Source organism: Chiloscyllium plagiosum, unplaced genomic scaffold (assembly GCF_037043375.1).
Source record: "Chiloscyllium plagiosum isolate Xiang-an unplaced genomic scaffold, Cpla_swu_hap1 HiC_scaffold_21, whole genome shotgun sequence".
NCBI lineage: Eukaryota > Metazoa > Chordata > Chondrichthyes > Orectolobiformes > Hemiscylliidae > Chiloscyllium > Chiloscyllium plagiosum.
In genome coordinates, this window is record NW_028270159.1 from 54,813,199 (window position 1) to 54,819,970 (window position 6,772).

General features: G+C 66.0%; 1 protein-coding gene across 2 annotated transcripts in view; it reads right to left on the reverse strand.

The window, feature by feature from the left end:
* The window catches only part of ajm1 (apical junction component 1 homolog), a 43,640-nt gene extending 39,320 nt beyond the window's left edge, over positions 1 to 4,320 (reverse strand). For both annotated transcript variants that reach the window (XM_087998660.1, XM_087998659.1), the window contains exon 1: positions 4,137 to 4,320. The gene's annotated coding sequence lies outside the window, so the exon portion shown is untranslated. The remainder of the gene's footprint in view (positions 1 to 4,136) is intronic.
* Between the last annotated feature and the right edge of the window lie 2,452 nt (positions 4,321 to 6,772).

The window sequence follows — 6,772 nt, forward strand, 5'->3', positions numbered from 1 at the left end:
GACGGTGAGGAGGGGGTGTACAGGGACGGTGAGGAGGGGGAGTACAGGGACGGTGAGGAGGGGGTGTACAGGGACGGTGAGGAGGGGGAGTACAGGGACGGTGAGGAGGGGGTGTACAGGGACGGTGAGGAGGGGGAGTACAGGGACGGTGAGGAGGGGGAGTACAGGGACGGTGAGGAGGGGGAGTACAGGGACGGTGAGGAGGGGGAGTACAGGGACGGTGAGGAGGGGGAGTACAGGGACGGTGAGGAGGGGGAGTACAGGGACGGTGAGGAGGGGGTGTACAGGGACGGTGAGGGGTTGAGGGGGGAGTACAGGGACGGTGAGGAGGGGGTGTACAGGGACGGTGAGGAGGGGGAGTACAGGGACGGTGAGGAGGGGGTGTACAGGGACGGTGAGGAGGGGGAGTACAGGGACGGTGAGGAGGGGGTGTACAGGGACGGTGAGGGGTTGAGGGGGGAGTACAGGGACGGTGGGGGGGTGTACAGGGACGGTGAAGAGGGGGTGTACAGGGACGGTGGGGGGGTGTACAGGGACGGTGAGGAGGGGAGGGGGGAGTACAGGGACGGTGAGGAGGGGGAGTACAGGGATGGTGAGGAGGGGAGGGGGGGAGTACAGGGACGGTGGGGGGGAGTACAGGGATGGTGAGGAGGGGAGGGGGGAGTACAGGGACGGTGGGGGGGAGTACAGGGACGGTGAGGAGGGGGAGTACAGGGATGGTGAGGGGTTGAGGGGGGAGTACAGGGATGGTGGGGGGGGAGTACAGGGACGGTGGGGGGGTGTACAGGGACGGTGAGGAGGGGGGTGTACAGGGACGGTGAGGAGGGGGGAGTACAGGGACGGTGGGGGGGAGTACAGGGACGGTGAGGAGGGGGAGTACAGGGATGGTGAGGGGGGAGGGGGGAGTACAGGGACGGTGGGGGGGAGTACAGGGATGGTGGGGGGGTGTACAGGGACGGTGAGGAGGGGGTGTACAGGGACGGTGAGGGGGTGAGGGGGGAGTACAGGGACGGTGAGGGGGTGTACAGGGACGGTGAGGAGGGGGAGTACAGGGACGGTGAGGAGGGGAGGGGGGAGTACAGGGACGGTGGGGGGGGAGTACAGGGACGGTGAGGAGGGGGTGTACAGGGACGGTGAGGAGGGGGTGTACAGGGACGGTGAGGGGGTGAGGGGGGAGTACAGGGACGGTGAGGAGGGGGTGTACAGGGACGGTGAGGAGGGGGAGTACAGGGATGGTGAGGGGGGAGGGGGGAGTACACGAACGGTGGGGGGGAGTACAGGGACGGTGAGGAGGGGGTGTACAGGGACGGTGAGGAGGGGGAGTACAGGGACGGTGAGGGGGGGGAGTACAGGGACGGTGAGGGGGGGGAGTACAGGGACGGTGAGGGGTTGAGGGGGGAGTACAGGGACGGTGAGGAGGGGGTGTACAGGGACGGTGAGGGGGGGGGAGTACAGGGACGGTGAGGGGTTGAGGGGGGAGTACAGGGACGGTGAGGGGGGTGGGAGTGTACAGGCACGGTGTGGGGTGGAGGGGGGAGTACAGGGACGGTGAGGGGGGTGGGAGTGTACAGGCACGGTGTGGGGTGGAGGGGGGAGTACAGGGACGGTGAGGGGGGTGGGAGTGTACAGGCACGGTGTGGGGTGGAGGGGGGAGTACAGGGACGGTGATGGGGAGGGGGAGCACAGGGACGGTGAGGGGGAGGGGGGAGCACAGGGACGGTGTGGAGGGGAGGGGGGAGCACAGGGACAGTGAGGGGGAGGGGGAGCACAGAGACGGTGAGGGGGGTGGGAGTGTACAGGCACGGTGTGGGGTGGAGGGGGGAGCACAGGGACGGTGAGGGGGGGAGGGGGGAGTACAGGGACGGTGAGGGGGGGAGGGGGGAGTACAGGGACGGTGAGGGGGGGGAGGGGGGAGTACAGGGACGGTGAGGGGGGGGGAGCACAGGGACGGTGAGGGGGAGGGGGGAGCACAGGGACGGTGGGGGGGGAATACAGGGACGGTGTGGGGGGGAGGGAGTGTAAAGAGACGGTGGCGGGGGGAGTACAGGGACAGTGAGGGGGGGGAGGGGAGAGTACAGGGACGGTGAGGGGGGAGGGGGGAGTACAGGAACGGTGAGGGGGGAGGGGGAGGGGGGAGTACAGGAATGGTGAGGGGGGAGGGGGAGGGGGGCGTACAGGAATGGTGAGGCGGGAGTACAGGAACGGTGAGGTGGGAGGGGGGAGTACAGGGACGGTGAGGGGGGAGGGGGGAGTACAGGAATGGTGAGGGGGGAGGGGGGGAGTACAGGAACGGTGAGGTGGGAGGGGGGAGTACACGAACGGTGGGGGGGAGTACAGGGACGGTGAGGTGGGAGGGGGGAGTACATGAACGGTGGGGGGGAGTACAGGGACGGTGAGGGGGGGTGTACAGGGACGGTGAGGGGGTGAGGGGGGAGTACAGGGACGGTGAGGGGGTGAGGGGGGAGTACAGGGACGGTGAGGGGGGTGAGTACAGGGATGGTGAGGGGTGGAGGGGGTGTACAGGGATGGTGGGGGGGTGAGTACAGGGATGGTGAGGGGGGGAGGGGGTGTACAGGGATGGTGAGGGGGGGAGGGGGTGTACAGGGATGGTGGGGGGGGGAGTACAGGGATGGTGAGGGGGGGAGGGGGTGTACAGGGATGGTGAGGGGGGGAGGGGGGTGTACAGGGATGGTGGGGGGGGGGGGGAGTACAGGGACGGTGAGAGGAGACGGGGGTGTACGGGGACGGTGAGGGGGGAGGGGCTGTACAGGGATGGTGGGGGGGGAGTACAGGGACGGTGGGGGGGGGAGGGGGTACAAGGACAGGGGTGTACAGGGACGGTGAGGGGGGGGAGGGGGGTACAAGGACAGGGGTGTACAGGGACGGGTGAGGGGGGGGAGGGAGCTGTACAGGGACAGTAAGGGGGAGGGGGAGGGAAGTGGGGTGGGTATTGAGAAGAGATGGTGAGAGAGGGGCAGAATGAATCGGGGGGCAGGGTGTGTGTTAGAGGAGTGGGAAAGGGAAAGGGGAAGGATAAATGCCGGGGGAGGGGACGGAGGAGGTTGGGGGGAAGAGTAGGGGGTAGTGGAGGGGATGGGGGATGGGGGATGGGGGATGGGGGATGGGGGGGGGGGGGGGGGGGGTGAGTATTTCCATCAGCGCTACACTAGTGTCCTGCAGATCCTTCGCCCCTCCCTGACCCCCCATCAACAGTATCCCCTCCTTCACACCCCTCTCCCCACTCTCTCCCCCATCCCCAGGCTCTGCCCCCCACCCTCAGGCTCTGCCCTCACCTTCAGGCTCTCTCACCCCCACCCCCGGGCTCTCTCACTCCCGCCCCCACCCCTGGGCTCTCTCTGCCCCCCCCCCCACCCCCGGGCTCTCTCTCTCTCTCTCTCCCCACCCCCCCGGTCTCTCTCTCTCTCTCCCTCCCCACCACCCACAGGCTCTCTCCCCCCCTAGCCAGGCTCCGTCTCCCCCCACCCGCGGGCTCTCTCCCCCCCCACCCCCGGGATCTCTCTCTCTCTGTCTCCCCCCCCCACCCCCGGGCTCTCTCCCCCCCCCACCCCCGGGATCTCTCTCTCTCTGTCTCCCCCCCCCCCACCCCCGGGCTCTCTCCCCCCCCCCCACCCCCGGGATCTCTCTCTCTCTGTCTCCCCCCCCCCACCCCCGGGCTCTCTCCCCCCCCCCACCCCCGGGCTCTGTCTCCCCCCCACCCCCCGTGCTCTCTCTCTCTCCCTCCCCCCCCAACCCCAGGCTCACTCACCCCCCCCCCCCACCCCCGGGCTCTCCCCCCCCCCACCCCCGGGCTCTCTCTCTCCCCCCCCCCCCCCCCACCCCCGGGCTCTCTCTCTCTCCCCCCCCCCCACCCCCGGGCTCTCTCTCTCTCCACCCCCAACCCCGGGCTCTCTCCCCACCCCCGGGATATCTCTCTCCCCCCCCCCGGGCTCTCTCCCTCCCCCCCCACCCCCGGTCTCTCTCCCCCCACCCCCGGTCTCTCTCCCCCCCCCCACCCCCGGGATATCTCTCTCTCCCACCCTACCTCCGGGCTACTCCCCCCCCCCCACCCCCGGGCTCTCTCTCTCGCCCCCCCACCCCCGGGCTCTCTCGCCCCCCCCGGGATGTCGGTGTCCCACCTCCTGCTTGCTCCTTCATTGATGCTCCTCTCCATCAATGCGCTGGATCTGCCATCGCACGAGTCCAGAGCCTGGGATCTTGCTGTGCCCGGGATGTCTCTCTGGCCGCAGTCCGCCTTGTCCCCTGCCTCCTCCCGCACACACTCTCTCTCTCTCCCTCTGTGTGTGTGTGTGTGTGTGTGTGTCCCTGTGAAGCTGTCAGTGCTACAGCTGCTGGAGGCACAGGCTCACACACAGACACACAGGCACAGATACAGTCCCAATACAGTGTGTACTGCCCCTACCGGCTACAGGCTGCAGCACAGACATGGGGGGGGGGGAGGGAGTGAAAGTCGGTGGGGGGGGGGAGTGGATCAGAGAGAAGGGGGGGGAGTGGATCAGAGAGAGGGGGGAGTGGATCTGAGAGAGAGGGGGGAGTGGATCAGAGAGAGAGGGGGAGTGGATCAGAGAGAGGGGGGAGTGGATCAGAGAGAGGGGGGAGTGGATCAGAGAGAGAGGGGGAGTGGATCAGAGAGAGGGGGGAGTGGATCAGAGAGAGGGGAGGGAGTGGATCAGAGAGAGAGGAGGGAGTGGATCAGAGAGAGGGGAGGGAGTGGATCAGAGAGAGGGGAGGGAGTGGATCAGAGAGAGAGGGGGGGAATGGATCAGAGAGTGGGAGGGGGATGGATCAGAGAGAGAGGGGGATGGATCAGAGAGAGAGAGGGGGGAGTGGATCAGAGAGAGAGGGGGGAGTGGATCAGAGAGACAGTGGGGGGGTGTGGATCAGAGAGAGAGGGAGGAGTGGATCAGAGAGAGAGGGGGGGGAGTGGATCAGAGAGAGAGGGGGAGTGGATCAGAAAAAGAGAGGGGGAGTGGATCAGAGAGGGGGGGAGTGGATCAGAGAGAGGGGGGGAGTGGATCTTGAGAGGGCAGGGGGAGTGGATCAGAGAGAGAGAGGGGGGAGTGGATCAGAGAGGGGGGGAGTGGATCAGAGAGAGAGGGGGAGTGGATCAGAGAGACGGGCGGGGAGTGGATCAGAGAGAGGGGAGGGAGTGGATCAGAGAGAGAGGGGGGAGTGGATCAGAGAGAGAGAGGGGGAGTGGATCAGAGAGAGGGGGGAGTGAATCAGAGAGAGAGGGGGGAGTGGATCAGAGAGAGAGGGAGAGTGGAACAGAGAGAGAGAGAGGGGGAGTGGATCAGAGAGAGACGTGGGGGGGAGTGGATCAGAGAGAGGGGAGGGAGTGGATCAGAGAGAGAGGGGGGAGTAGATCAGAGAGGGGAGGGAGTGGATCAGAGAGAGAGGGGGAGTGGATCAGAGAGAGAGGGGGGGAGTGGATCAGAGAGGGAGGGGGGAGTGGATCAGAGAGGGGGGAGTTGATCAGAGAGAGGGGGGTGTGGGTCAGAGAGAGAGAGGGGGAGTGGGTCAGAGAGAGAGGGGGGGGAGTGGATCAGAGAGAGAGGGGGGGAGTGGAAAAGAGAGAGGGAGGAGTGGATCAGAGAGAGGGGGGGGGGAGTGGATCACAGAGAGAGGAGGAGTGGATCAGAGAGAGAGGGGGGGAGTGGATCAGAGAGAGAGAGGCGGAGTGGATCAGAGAGAGAGGGGGAGTGGATCAGAGAGAGGGGGGGAGTGGATCAGAGAGAGAGAGGGGGAGTGGATCAAAGAGAGAGAGAGGGGGAGTGGAATAGAGAGAGAGGGAGGAGTGTATCAGAGAGAGGGGGGCGAGTGGATCAGAGAGAGAGGGGGAGTGGATCAGAGAGAGAGGGGGGGAGTGGATCAGAGAGAGAGAGGGGGAGTGGATCAGAGAGAGAGGGGGAGTGGATCAGAGAGAGGGGGGGAGTGGATCAGAGAGAGACGGGGGGAGTGGATCAGAGAGAGAGAGAGGGGGAGTGGATCAGAGAGAGACGGGGGGAGTGGATCAGAGAGAGGGGAGGGAGTGGATCAGAGAGAGAGGGGGAGTGGATCAGAGAGAGAGAGAGGGGGAGTGGATCAGAGGGGGGGGGGAGTGGATCAGAGAGAGAGGGGGAGTGGATCAGAGAGACGGGCGGGAAGTGGATCAGAGAGAGGGGAGGGAGTGGATCTGAGAGAGAGGGAGTGTGGATCAGAGAGAGAGAGGGAAAATAGATCAGAGAGAGGGGGGGAGTGAATCAGAGAGAGAGGGGGGTGTGGATCAGAGAGAGAGAGAGGGGGAGTGGAACAGAGAGAGAGAGAGGGGGAGTGGATCAGAGAGAGACGTGGGGGGAGTGGATCAGAGAGAGGGGAGGGAGTGGATCAGAGAGAGAGGAGGGAGTGGATCAGAGAGAGAGAGGGGAGTAGATCAGAGAGGGAGGGGGAATGGATCAGAGAGAGAGGCGTGGAGTGGATCAGAGAGGGAGGGGGGAGTGGATCAGAGAGAGGGAGGGGGAGTGGATCAGAGAGAGGGAGGGGGAGTGGATCAGAGAGGGAGGGGGGAGTGGTCAGAGAGGGGGGGAGTTGATCAGAGAGAGGGGGGAGTGGATCAGAGAGAGAGGGGGAGTGGGTCAGAGAGAGAGGGGGGGAGTGGATCAGAGAGGGAGGGGGGGAGTGGATCAGAGAGAGAGGGGGGGAGTGGATCAGAGAGAGAGGGAGGAGTGGATCAGAGAGAGGGGGGGGAGTGGATCAGAAAGAGAGGGGGAGTGGA